General features: G+C 39.9%; 1 protein-coding gene and 1 non-coding gene across 3 annotated transcripts in view; one reads left to right on the forward strand and one right to left on the reverse strand.

The window, feature by feature from the left end:
* Positions 1-15,068, reverse strand: part of IGF2BP3 (insulin like growth factor 2 mRNA binding protein 3) — a 145,524-nt gene that overhangs the window by 82,108 nt on the left and 48,348 nt on the right. The window lies entirely within an intron of this gene.
* On the forward strand, positions 1,889-1,996 carry LOC132372297 (U6 spliceosomal RNA). Its single transcript, XR_009505165.1, has one exon. It is a non-coding gene; the product is annotated as a U6 spliceosomal RNA (small nuclear RNA).

Consider the following 15,068-nt stretch of genomic DNA (forward strand, 5'->3'; position numbering starts at 1 on the left):
CCCGCTCGCCGCAACTAGAGAAAGCCCACGCACAGAAACGAAGACCCAACACAGCCAAAAATAAATAAATAAATAAATAAATAAAAATTAAAATAAAAAAAAAGAAATAAATGATTCAATATCATTTATTTCTCAAGAGATAATTTCACCTCTTGAAATTTCAAAGTAACAAGAAAACTATAAACTGAGTGGGGATAGTCTACCCTGTTTCTCCCATGGAATGATGATAAAATCTGGACAGAATGTATGACGCAACTATTTGAAGACACTGAAAAGTATATGAGGGACTTCCCTGGTGGGGCAATGGTTAAGAATCCGCCTGCCAATGCAGGGTACACGGGTTCCAGCCCTGGTCCAGGAAGACCTCACATGCCACGGAGCAACTCAGCCTGTGCACCACAACTACTGAGCCTGCGCTCTAGAGCCCACGAGCCACAACTACTGAAGCCCACGCGCCTAGAACTCGTGCTCCACAACAAGAGAAGCCACCACAATGGGAAGCCCGCACGCCGCAACGAAGAGTAGCCCCCACTCGCCACACCTAGAGAAAGCCTACGTGCAGCAACGAAGACCCAACGCAGCCAAAAATAAATTTTAAAAGAATAAATTAATTTTTTTTTAAAAAGAAAAGTAGATGATAGCAGGTGGAGCGGGGAATTTAAAGTACCACCAAACGTGAGATGATTTATTCTGCCCTTCTTCCCTCTGGTATGCCCCAGCCTGGACTTGGGGCAGTTTAAAACTTGGAAATTGTTACTGAGCACAGACAGAACTCGAGGAGAAGTCCTGTAGCTCTGGCTTGAAGAGCAGGAAAGGGGTACCTAAAACTCTGATGAAGGGGAAGAACTATGGTTCCAAGGGGGTGGGTTGAATCCTATTGCTTTTTTGCCCCTGTCTTCCTGCCACTTAGCCCCAGACATGAGTGTAGTCATGAGAAGTGCACAGCCAAGCAGGGTAACTAAGGCCCTATCTTTTTTGGCTGAAGAACCAGAAAGAGAAGCCCTTGGGAATCAAAGTACTAATCAGATCATGCAAAGGGAGGAGCTCAGGAAAGCAACTGCATGAAGTTGTTTAGGAAATCCTGGATTTAGCTCCAATATGCACATGCTTGCATCAGAAAACAAACAGCATACCCAAGACTTTGAGAGCAGAACCATGGGAGAGATCATCACCCAGGTCCCAAACTGGCCACCACTGAGTGCTGTTACACACATGAGACAGATCCAAAGAGTACTTCAAAGGCTTCAAAAATGAAGTGAAATTGGAACCATAATCCACAGAAGGCTGGCTGCAACTTGCAGCCTGAAGCCAATTAGGTCAAATTGTATTCTAAAATGAAATTACCAACATTCTCCATAGGATTTGAACCAAGATCCAGAGTCTCACAATATTATATTCAAAATGTTCAAGGTACAATCCAAAATTACTTATATAAAGAGCTAGGAAAATCTCACGTCGTAGGGGATAAGGTAATCAACAAATGCAAATGCCAAGAATGACACAGATGTTGGAATTATCTGACAGACTTTAAAGAAACTATTATAAAAATGTTCCACAAAGGGTGAGCACTCTTGAAAAGAACAGAAAGAAAATGTCCAAGGAACAGTAGGTATAAAAGAAATAAAAATTTAGAACCAAAACACAATAACCCTAAATAAACTCTGGATGAACAAAACAGCTGACTGGAAACAACAAAGGAAATTGTCACTGCTCACGAAGACAGATCAATAGCAATTATTCAATCTGAACAACTGAGAGAAAAAATGTACAGACGCTCGAAGCCCTGTGGGAAAATAACAAAAGCCTAATTTACGTTATTGGTATCTCAGAAAGACAGGAAAAAGGAAAAATATTTGCTGAACATATCTTTGAATAAATGGTTACTGAAGTGCTCGCTTCGGCAGCACATATACTAAATATTGGAACAACACAGAGAAGATCAGCATGGCCCCTGTGCAAGGATGACACACAAATTCGTGAAGCGTTCCATATTTCTTAAAGACCTAAATGTAAGGCCAGACACTATAAAACTCTTAGAGGAAAACATAGGCAGAACACTCTATGACAAAAATCACAGCAAGATCCTTTATGACCCACCTCCTAGAGAAATGGAAATAAAAACAAAAAGAAACAAATGGGACCTAATGAAACTTAAAAGCTTTTGCACAGCAAAGGAAACCATAAACAAGATGAAAAGACAACCCTCAGAATGGGAGAAAATATTTGCAAACGAAGCAACTGACAAAGGATTAATCTCCAAAATATACAAGCAGCTCATGCAGCTCAGTACCAAAAAACAAACAACCCAATCCAAAAATGGGCAGAAGACCTAAATAGACATTTCTCCAAAGAAGACATACAGATTGCCAACAAACACATGAAAGGATGCTCAAAATCACTAACCATTAGAGAAATGCAAATCAAAACTACAATGAGCTATCACCTCACACCGGTCAGAATCGCCACCATCAAAAAATCTACAAACAATAAATGCTGGAGAGGGTGTGGAGAAAAGGGAACCCTCCTGCACTGTTGGTGGGAATGTAAATTGATACAGCCACTATGGAGAACAGTATGGAGGTTCCTTAAAAAAATAAAATTAAAATGATCATATGACCCAGCAATCCCACTACTGGGCATATACCCTGAGAAAACCATATTTCAAAAAAATAGTCATGTACCACAATGTTCATTGCAGCTCTATTTACAATAGCCAGGACATGGAAGCAACCTAAATGTCCATCGACAGATGAATGGATAAAGAAGATGTGGCACATATATACAATGGAATATTACTCAGCCATAAAAAGAAACAAAATTGAGTTATTTGAAGTGAGGTGGATGGACCCAGAGTCTGTCATACAGAGTGAAGTAAGTCAGAAAGAGAAAAACAAATACCATATGCTAACACATATATATGGAATCTAAAAAAAAAATGGTTCTGATGAACATAAGGGCAGGACAGGAATAAAGATGGAGACAGAGAGAATGGACTTGAGGACACGGGGAGGGGGAAGGGTAAGCTGGGGTGAAGTGAGAGAGTAGCACTGACATATATACACTACCAGATGTAAAATAGATAGCTAGAGTAGCATTGACATATATACACTACCAGATGTAAAATAGATAGCTAGTGGGAAGCAGCCACATAGCACAGGAGATGAGCTCAGTGCTTTGTGACCACCTAGAGGGGTGGGATAGGGAGGGTGGGAGGGAGATGCAAGAGGGAGGGGATATGGGGATATATGTATGCATATAGCTGATTCACTTTGTTGTACAGCAGAAACTAACACAACATTGTAAAGCAATTATACATCAATAAAGATGTTAAAAAATATATATATGGTTACTGAAGATTCCCCAAATTTGGCAAAAGATATAAACCTATAGATTGAAAAAGTTCAGCGAACCCCTGTGAGATAATAGAAAATACATATATTGGTCTCCCAGCCTCAACCCCTCCTCTTCCTGGCACAGAACTCCTAAAATTCTTGTAATTTCCTAAGTGATAAGAGCACTAGGTGTATCTCCTGTTCTACTCAGGAAACTCTAGGTAGGTTCTTGGATGGCTCCTGGCTGGGAGCTGGTCACCAGAAAGATCAAGCCATGATCAGAAGCCTGGAATTTTCAGCCCCGTCCCCTGTCCTCCAGAGAGGGGAGAGGCGCTGGAAATGGAGTTAATAATTGATCATGCCTACAAGAAGAAGCCTCCATAAAATCCCAAGAGTAGGGGGTTCAGAGAGCTTAAAGGTGGGTGAACACATCCACATAGGGAGGGTGAGGTACCCCAACTCCACAGGGACAGAAGCTCCTGCACTCAGGACTCTCCCAGACCTCGCCTTATATATCTCATCTGGCTGATCATCTGTATTTTTTATTATATCCTTTAATAAACTGGTAAATGTAAGTAAATGTTGCCCTCAGTTTTGTAAGCCACTCTAGTAAATCAGTCAAACCAAAAGAGCGAGGTCTTTGGAACCTTCTATCTATAGCTGGTTGGTCAGAAGCACAGGTGATGGTAACCCAGGCTTGTGACTGACACATGCAAGGCGAGGGCAGGGTGTAGTCTTCTGGGACTACTGAGACCAGAGGCCCTTAACCTGTGGGACCTAACATTATCTCCAGGTAGAAAGTGTTAAAAATTCAGTTAAAATTGTAGGACACTCAGCTGGTGTTGCAGAGGATTGCTTGTTGAAGGGAAACATCTCCACACATTGGGTGACCAGAGTGACAGAAGTGAAGTGTTCTGAGTAATAAAGGAGACACACAGAAAAAAAAAACACACATAATAGGAAAGAACTGGGTTTTTCCCAACACAGGGGGAAAACTAGGTTCTTTCCCTTTACAACCTCAAACAAGATAAACCCAAAGAAATCTATCTCCAGACATATCAGAAACTAACTGTTGAAAATCAAAGACAAAGAAAAACCTTGAAAGCAGCCAGAGAAAAATAACACATTACTTACAGGAAAGTGGTTCTCAACTGGGGATTATGTTGTCCCCAAGAGGATATTTGACAATGTCTGTTGACATTGTTGATGATCACAACTTGGGGAGGCAGGGAGCTGCTGGTATCTAGTAGGTAGAGACTAAGGATGCTAATAATGAGCCTACAAAACCCAAGTATGTGCTGCCTTTAAGAAACTCATTCAGGGCTTCCCTGGTGGTGCAGTGGTTGGGGGTCTGCCTGCCAGTGCAGGGGATGCGGGTTCGAGCCCTGGTCTGGGGGGATCCCGCATGCCGCAGAGCAGCTGGGCCCGTGAGCCACAATTGCTGAGCCTGCGCGTCTGGAGCCTGTGCTCCGCAGCAGGGGAGCCCGCGGTGGTGAGAGGCCCGCGCACCGCAATGAAGAGTGGCCCCCGCTTGCCGCAACTGGAGAAAGCCCTCGCACAGAAACGAAGACCCAACACAGCCATAAATAAATTAATTAATTAATTTTTTTAAAAATTTGGAAAAAAAAAAAAAAAGAAACTCATTCAAACTATAATGTTACAAATAACCTCAAGGTAAAAAAATGATGTAATAAGATATCATGCAAACACTAATGAAAAGAAAGCTGAAGTGGTATTTAATCTCAAAGTAGACTTCAGAGCAAAGAAAGCTAACAGTGATAAAGAAGGACATTACATCATAGCAATCCTAAGTGTATATAGACCTAACAACAGAGTTTCAAAATACATGAAACAAAAACTAACAGAACTGAAAAGAGAAATAGACAAATCTATGATTATACTGAGAGATTTCAATACTCCACTCTCAGGAGTGGATGGAACAAGACACCAAAAATCACCAAGTATACAGAAGAACTGAACAGTATCAACCAACTGGACAAACACGCTACCCAACATGAAACATTTCCCAAGATATACTGTATCTATCTAAAACAAAGATATAAAACAAGTAACAACAGATTTTAAGGAAATATAAACATATAAGGTATGTTTACCAACCATAATGGAATTAAACTAGAAGTTAATAGCAAAAAGATAACTAGAAAATCTCCAATTATTTGGAAATTTAAACTACATAGTCCAAAAAAAAAAAAAAAATCCACAGGTCAAAGAGGAAGTCTCAAGGGAAATTAGAAAATATTTTGAACTGAACAAAAAATTTAAAAAATATACCAAGATTTATGGGATTAAGTGCCTTAAAGGGAAATTCATAGCATCATATGTTTACATTAGAAAAAAAAGATGTTGTGGTCATCCATGTACAATGCTTGGTGTCAGTCTATTTATCTCTTGTAAAAATTTAAAAAAATAAAAATAAATAAAAATAAAAGAGGCATTTGGAGCCTGTGTGAAGACAAAAAAAAAAAAAGAAAAAAAAGAAAGGTCTCCTATTAATAACCCAAGCTTCCACCTTAAAAAACTAGCAAAAGGAAGCACAAAATAAACCCAAAACAAGCAGAATAAATAAAATACTGAAGAGCAAAATCAATGAAAAGAAAGAAAGAAGGTAAAGATCAATGAAACCAAATGCTGTTTCTTTGGAGGAAAATAAATAAATAAATAAAATGGATAAAAGTCTGGCCAGACTGACAAAGATGATGAGAGAGAAAAAAAGAGAGAGAGAGAAAAAAAGAGAGAGCGAGAAAAAAAGAGAGAGCGAGCGAGAGCGAGAGATCACAAATTACCAGAATCAGGAACAAAGGAGATAACACTATAGACCCCAAAGTCAATTAAAACATAATGAGGGAATACTGCAAAACTTTATGCACCTCTATTCAACAACTTGGATGAAATGAACCAATTTTTCAGAAACTACGAATCACCAAAACTATGCAAGATAAAATAGCCAAAAAAGCCCTGTAACTATTTTAAAAGACTGAATTTGAGCTAAAAAAAAATAAGTCTTCTGAGGAAGAAATCTCTATGCTCAGGTGGTTTCACTGGCAAATGCTATCAAACATTTAAAGAAATAACACCTACTCAGCACAACCTCTTCCAGAACACATAAGCAAGCACTTCACAAGACAGTTTGAGGCTGTATTACCCTGATAACAAAGTCAAAGACAATACAAAAAAATAAAACTACAAACAAATATCCCTAATCAAGAGAAATACAGTAAGTCGTCAACCAAAAAGTGAGCAAGTTGAATCAAGGAATATGTTCAAAGAATAAAACGCCACAACCAAGTGGAATTTATCACAGGAATGTAAGACTGGTTCAATATTTGAAGAACAATGTAATCCATTGTAGTAACAGCCTAAAACAAATGTATGATCATATCAATTTATGCAGAAAAAGCATTTGACACAAACCAACATTCACTCATTATAAAGATGGTCAGCAAACTAGGAATATAAAGAATATCTTCAACCACAAAAAGGGCATCTACAAAAACCCTACAGCTAACATTTTACTTAAAGGTCAAAGACTGGATGTTTTCTCACAAAGGGTAAGAAAAAGGCAACCATGTCTACTCTCATTCAAAGAACTCAGCAGTGTAACAAGACAAGAAAAGGAAACAAAAGGCATATAGATTGGAAAAGAAGTGAAACTATGCCAACTTGCAATGACATGATTGTCTAAGTAGAAAATTTCACACACTCTATTAAGAAAACAAACTTTTAGGGAAATTCCCTGGTGGTCCAGGGGTTAGGACTCAGAGTTTTCACTTCCAGGGCCCGGGTTCAATCCCTGCTCAGGAAACTAAAGTCCCAAGCCTTGCAGAGCAGCCAACAAAATGTAACAAAACATTTTTTTAAAAAAACTTTTAGAACTAATTAGTTTAGCATCAGTGTAAATATACTTAACACTGCTGAACAATATGCTTTAAAATGGTTAGTATGGTGAATTTTATGTGTACTTTACAGTTTAAAATAAAAAATCATTTATAACAGCAGGCCCCCCAATTTAAATACATAGGTATGAATCTCACAAAACACATGTAGGACTTGTTGACTTCCAGCAGAATTTTTAGAACCAAAAACTGGTTCTAAAATATATATGGAAAGGCAAAGTAACTAGAATAGCTATAACAATTTGAAAAAGAATAAGGTTAGAAGAATAACACTACCCAATTTTAAGACTTACTATTTAAAGCCACAGCTGCCAAGAAAGTATAGTATTGACAAAGGGATACACATATAAATCAATGGAGCAGAATAGAATCCAGAAATATTCACACAAACATGGCCAAATGATCTGTGACAAAAATGCAAAGGCAATTCAATGGAGAAAGGACAGTCTTTTCAACACACTGTGTTGGATTAACTAGACATCGATATGCAAAAAAATGTGTCTGCCTAAGCCTCACACATTATACAAAAATTAATACAAAATGCATCATAGGTCTAAACGTAAAACATAAGGCTAGGGACTTCCCTGGTGGCGCAGTGGTTAAGAATCCGCCTGCCAATGCAGGGGACACGGGTTCGAGCCCTGGTCCGGGAAGATCCCACATGCCACGGAGCAACTAAGCCCGTGCGTCACAACTACTGAGCCTGTGCTCTAGAGCCCGCAAGCCACAACTACTGAGCCCGCACGCCTAGAGCCCGTGCTCTGCAACAAGAGAAGCTACCACAATGAGAAGCCCACACACCGCAATGAAGAGTAGCCCCTTCTGGCCGCACCTAGGGAAAGCCCGCGTGCAGTAACGATGACCCAATGCAGCCAAAAATAAATAAATAAATAAATAAATAAATTTAGATTTAAAAAAAAAAAAGGCTATAAAACTTCACAACAGGAGAAAACTTTCATAGGCTAGATTTAAGTACAGAGTTTTTAGACAACACACCAAAAGTACTATGCAAAAAGGGGGGATGGTCGAAGTAAATAAATTGGACTTCATTAAAGTTTAAAACTTTTGTTCTGATAAAGAAAATGATAAGGGAATGGGAAGAATTACTGATCAGGAGAAAATATCTGCAAATCACATAGTTGACTAAGGACTTGTATCCATGACAGATGAAGAACTCTCAAAACCCAATAATAAGAAAACAACCCAATTAAGTAGCAAAAGAGGTAACCAGACATTTCAAAGAGAATATGCAGAAGATAATTAGTACATGAAAAAATGCTCAACATCATTAACCATTACAGAAATGTAAATAAAACCAAAATGAGATACCACTACACACCTATTAGAGTAGCTAAAATAAAAAAATATCAACAATACCAAATGCTGGTGATGAGGCTGACCATCTGCATCACTGAAAAGTTACTGGTGGACATCTATACACTACCAAACGTAAAATAGATAGCTAGTGGGAAGCAGCCGCATAGCACAGGGAGATCAGCTCGGTGCTTTGTGACCACCTAGAGGGATGGGATAGGGAGGGTGGGAGGGAGGGAGATGCAAGAGGGAAGAGATATGGGAACATATGTATATGTATAACTGATTCACTTTGTTATACAGCAGAAACTAACACACCATTGTAAAGCAATTATACTCCAATAAAGATGTTAAAAAAAAAAATTACTGGTGGGAATGTAAAAATGGTACAGCCACTTTGGAGATGAGTTTGTCAGTTTCTTATAAAGTTAAACATATTTATCATATGACATACACCAACTCTATTTGTTGGCGGGGGCAGGTGGATATGACTCCACAAGGTTATCATGGGGGTGATTTTTTTGGTGCAATAGGATTACCCTGTATCCTGACTGCGATGGCAGAACACAAATATATACATGTTAAAACTCAAAGAAATTTCTACCCCCAAAAAAGTCCATTTTCAAGCATATTTAATTCCATACTTTTTTTTATAATAAGCTAGTTGGCAGGAAGACATCAAGAACATGATAGACACCACTGTAAAGCAATTATACTCCAATAAAGATGTTAAAAAAAAAACATGATAGAGTCATAAAGAAAAACAACAAGACTAACATCTTCCTCACCCTGTAACCCAAGTCTCTATAACATACTGTCCTGTCTGAATCCTGAAGACTCCCTTTTTCTAGGATGAACAAACCAGGGGCCCCCAGTTTATCTGAATGGCATGCCACTTCCAATGGATTTCAATACTCATTTATTTTGAAGGATGTTAAGAGAGATTTCCTATCTAGTAGTTTACCTGTATCTGACAGAGTATTGTAAGCTTTCCTGACCATCAATCTTTTTTTTTTTTAATAACTTTATTTATTTATCTTTGACTGCGTTGGGTCTTCGTTGCTGCGCGCGGCTTTCTCTAGTTGCAGCGAGACGGGCTACTCTGCGTCACATTGTGGTGGCTTCTCTTGTTGCAGAGCATGGGCTCTAGGCATGTGGGCTCAGTAGTTGTGGCTCGCAGGTTCTAGAGTGCAGGCTCAGTAGTTGTGGCACACGGGCTTAGCTGCTCCACGGCATGTGAGATCTTCCCCAACCAGGGCTCAAACCCGTGTCCCCTGCATTGGCAGGTGGATTCTTAACCACTGCACCACCAGGGAAGTCCCTGACCATCAATCTTAAAGCTTCTTCTTTAAAATCAGGCTTATTTCCCTCCATTTTCTTCTTGGACTCAGTAACTTACCCCTATTTTGGTTATCAAATGAGCCCTATATTCATCCCTAAAATACACTGAATCTTAGTTTCCAATCAAAGTATTTAAGTTAAATCCCCTTAAAGAGAAGGAAAAGGGTCTCAATGATGAAAACAGAGCTCCTGTGAAGAAGGTAAAAAAATAAAAGTTACCTACAAACCTATCACACCACTGTTAGTGTTTTGACTTTTGCCCTTCTGGGCTTGTCCTTTTATGTGTGTTCTTAAACGGTTTATATGAGTAAATTAAACATTCTTAATTTTTTCAGTATTTTGAAATAGTTGACTCATTTTCTCCTTAGACTGAAGTTTTCACTACTGTTTTTGTTTGTTCGTTTGTTTTTTGTTTCTTTATTTTTTTGGCCACACTGTGCGGCTTGTGGGATCTTAATTCCCTGACCAGGGATTGAACCCAGGCCACCACAGTTAAAGTGCCGAGTCCTAACCACTGGCCCACCAGGGAATTCACTTCACTATTCTTTAAAGAAGAAACCCTCACTGTGGGGGGGCGGTGGGGTGGGGGAGAGACACAAATGTCCCAGTAAATTAAAGGTTAACTCTCACACCTCATTTTGATATCCACTGAGTTTGATCCACTATTGTACACATCACAGTGTTAATACAATAAAACTCACATTTGATTCAGTTCAACTGCTGTCTAATAGGCGTCACAAGAAGTAAAAACTTCAGTGTGGGACTCGGAGTTTTGTTTTGTTTAAATGTACTTCTGTGCTTTCAAAAACAGGAAGAAAAAAAAGTTGAGGGAGACAGAAAAGGGAAGCATATAGGAGGGCAAGAAGCACCATGCCGTTTCCCCCACACTTTGCCCTACGCATCTCTTCCATTTGGCTATTCCTGACTTGGATCCTTCATAATAAACTGGTAACAGTAGCAAGAGGTAGAAGCAAGAAGCAGAGGTAGAGAGGAGAGGGAGAGCCCAAAGTACTGTGTAGGACACAAGGGTGATTTTTAACCTTATTCCTAAATCATCTTTGATCCCACCAGAGTTTTTGTTTTTTGTTTTGGGGTGTTTCTTTTTTTCTTGGCCTCCTTTATCAACTTGTGCTACTTGGTAGTCTACTTGGTTTATAAATGCCTTCTTCTAAACTACCTGAATGCCCTTCTAGAATAAAGTGTATGATTACAATTCGACTTGTTATTCTACCACTCATTCTTCGAAAAGTTTTATGCCAAGTGATGCCAGGCACTGAGGATAAGATAAGTCTCTTGTGGCATAAGAAACACATATTTGGTCTTTGCCCCTGGTTCCTGACACAGAGCTCCTAAATCCCATAGAGTTTCCTGAATGATAGGAGTGACAGTAGTGTCTTTTATTCTGACGAGGCAACTCTCAGTGGGCCCCTAGATAGCTTCAGGATGAAGGTCTGGTCGTCAGAAAGACTAAGGCATGATTGGAGGTCTGGAACTTACATCCTCACTTCTCCACTTCTGGAGAAGAAGAGAGGGGCTGGAGACTGAGTTAATCACTAATGGCCAGTGATTTAAACGATCACACGTATGTACGGAAGTCTCCACAGAAACCTAGAAAGACTGGGTTCGGACAGCTTCTGGGCTGGTGAATATGTGGCAATGTGGGGAGAACGGGAAACGTGGAGAGAGCACGGAAGCTCCACGCCCCTTTCCCGTACCTTACCCTATGCATCTCTTCCACTTGGCTGTTCCTGAGTTGTACCCTTTATAGTAAATTATAGTAGTAGTACGTAAGGCACTTTTCCTGAGTTCTGTGAGCCATTCTAGTGAATTATCAAAGGGGAGTGGGGGCATTGTGGGACCCTCCATCCACATTTATAGTCAGCCAGGCACAAGTGTGAGAAGCCTTGGCATCCCACTGCACCTGGCACCTGAAATGAGGGCAGTCCTGCGAGACGGAACCCTTAACCTGTGGCGTCTGACACTAAATCCCATAGTTAGCCATCAGAACTGAATTGAATTGTAGGACACCTAGTTGTTGTTGGAGGGTCGGAGAAGTGGTATTGGAGAAGACACCATGTATCTGATATCAGAAACGCTGTCAATGAAAATGACAAAGGTCCTCTCTCTCTCGATGTTCTCAATCAAGCCAACAAGGCTCTTACTTCACACTTAGGTTACCATTTTGCACAGAAAAGAACAAGGGTAAGTATTTTTAAGGCTCTTGAGAGTTTAAAACAAAGATCTATTGGATCCTGTGCAGAAAAAAGATTTAAAGTTTAAAAATGTTCTAAGTTTTTTAAAAGTCACTTTGTTTGCCTGTTCGGCCATGGAGCATTGAAGTTTGGATAACTATTACGTTATCTCCCACCCCCTAGTAGTTAACTTCTTTTCCTCTCAGTCTTTATTCATGGGATCACACTTATTCCTAATCGCCAATCTAAACAGAAACAGATTGGTGCTTTGTGACTATCTAGATGGGTGGCATGGGGTGGGAGGGAGGTCCAAGAGGGAGGGGATATAGATATACATACAGCTGATTCACTTCATTGTACAGCAGAAACTAACACAACATTGTAAAACAATTTTACTCCAATTAAAAAAAAAAAAAAAAAGAGGAAAAGACACAGGGATGTGTGCACACAGAGGACAGGCCATGTGAGGACACAGTGACAAGGCAGTCACCTGAAAGCCAAAGAGAAAGGCAAGAAACCAATCCTGTTGACACCTTGATCTTGGACTTCCAGACTCCAGAACTGTGAGAGAATAAGCTTCTCTTGTTTAAGTCAAAAAAAAAAAAAAAAGCCAGAAACAGAGATTTACCAATTATTTCTTCTTTAATCTCCCATGACTTCAAGTGAATACTGCTGAAACCAGAAACCTCTTTTTTTATGACCTTTCCTATTTACAACCATAAGTAATCTGTTTGTGGTTGTGGATAGTTTAATGTAATTCAGACAGAAAGGACCAATTGTTTTCATTTGAAGAGTTACAGGACTCATTTGCAGATTATGAAATGGAAAGAGCAATTTCACAACTTGGCACTAACACAGAATCTTAAAATTAGTGCTCAGGCACCTCTAAAGATGATTTTAAAGCTTGAGAACACACAACAGTAGCCCTCCATGGCCACCCTTCCATAGGCTGCTTGCGCCTACAGGCTGTTTTTCCCATTTACCACTGGTGAGATGCTTTAAATGGTTGACGTACGACTGACTCCTCTACAGGGTGGTGGCCATGGGTACAGGAAAGCGCACCAAAGGCAGCATGGGGTGGGGGTGGGGGGACCTTAAGGACACCGGGTGTCCTGTGGCCAGAGAGCAAATGAATGAAGGGAGGAGAATGAAGGATAACCTCAAGGCTAAGCCCACATGACCTAAGTCATATTAAATTTCACAGAGAAAGCAAAGCGATGATTCAAGAGGGAAAAAAAAAATCGGTTTTAGACAGCTTAAATTCAATGGGTATTCAAGTGAATGTTTGCTTCCAAGTAGAAAGCAAAAACAAAAACAGTAGGAACAAATGGAACTTCTAAGAGAGGAAAAACAAAGAGTGCACAGAAATGTTCACATTTAAGAATGGAGAAGCACATGTTGGGGAATAATACACAAGAGTAACCATGACTAAAACCTGCAGGGAAAGGAACTGAGGGCATAAATGCTGCCAAGAAAATGAACAACCGGGACTTCCCTGGTGGTCCAGACTCTGCACTCCCAGTGCAGGGGGCCCAGGTTCAATCCCTGGTCAGGGAACTAGAACCTGCATGCGGCAACTAAAAGATCCCGCACACAGCAACGAAGATCCCGCCTGCCACAACTAAGACGCGGCGCAGCCAATTAATTAATTGATTAATTAATATTTTTAAAAAAGAAAGAAAATGAACAACCAAGGAAATGCCAACACATGTGGTCCCAAGAGGAGCATGATCACACTGTGATCTCTAAATACCATTTCCCAAGAAAGCAGGCCTTTTGAAGAAAGGGCCGATTCCACTCCTTGAAACAGGAAATGTACATGACAAACCTGGAATTTCTTAAACCAACAATCAAGGAAGCTATCAACTACTGAGGAAGCATCAAAAGGACAGGCCTCTCAGGATAGGATAATTTCAGTATCAATAAGAATGATTCCAGGGACTTCACTGGTGGCGCCGTGGTTAAGAATCCGCCTGCCAATGCAGGGGACATGGGTTCGAGCCCTGGTCCGGGAAGATCCCACATGCCGCAGAGCAACTAAGCCCGTGCACCACAACTACTGAGCCTGTGCTCTAAAGCCTGCGCACCACAACTACTGAAGCCCATGAGCCTAGAGCCCGTGCTCCACAACAAGAGAAGCCACCGCAATGAGAAGCCCACGCACTGCAACGAAGAGTAGCCCCACTTGCTGCAACTACGGAAAGCCCGTGTGCAGCAACGAAGACCCAATGTGGCCAAAAATAAATGAATAAATAATTAGTTAATTTAAAAAAGAATGATTCCAGTAATTCTGAAACCCAAGTATGTTTAAACTCATGAGCTCATAGTTACACAAAAACTCACTGATTTAAAAACAAAAACAACTCATTGGTTACCCTTGTAGGATGCCAAGGCACCCAATATTTATAAGGTAGTAAATAAGTGGAAAGAATCAAGTATTTTTCCTATCTCTCCTACACAAACTGTACTTCAGTAGAGTACTTCAATAGCTAGCAAGGACAAGTTCCTCTTTACAAACGCATTCCAACTAATACATGAAGAAATTGTAGAATTAGAGTATGACCATCCTGCAGCCACACGATGATGAATCTAAGCAATGATCAATGGCATTTCATAACCCAAAGACAGACATTATGTACCTCCTGATGTAAGAATACATCACCACCTATTACTTTGTCTTGTGCAAACAAACCAAAAGTGAACTTGAGTCTAATCCAAGTCCCACAAGGGTCAGAGGAACATGGTAAGTCACCACACATGGATGTAGTTCAGCAAAGTAAGAATGTGGAACATTCTGCAGAATAAACCAACTTCAACAAATACACTACATAACCCCCTCACAAAAAAAAAAAAAAAAAAAAAAAAAGACGTACCTATTGATTAAATGTCTTGAAAAAGATCTTATTTGGATCCTGACTCAAATAATTTTTTTAAAAAAGATAATCAAGGAAATGATTAGATTTGATATGGGAGAG

This window comes from Balaenoptera ricei, chromosome 9 (assembly GCF_028023285.1).
Source record: "Balaenoptera ricei isolate mBalRic1 chromosome 9, mBalRic1.hap2, whole genome shotgun sequence".
Classification (NCBI taxonomy): Eukaryota; Metazoa; Chordata; class Mammalia; order Artiodactyla; family Balaenopteridae; genus Balaenoptera; species Balaenoptera ricei.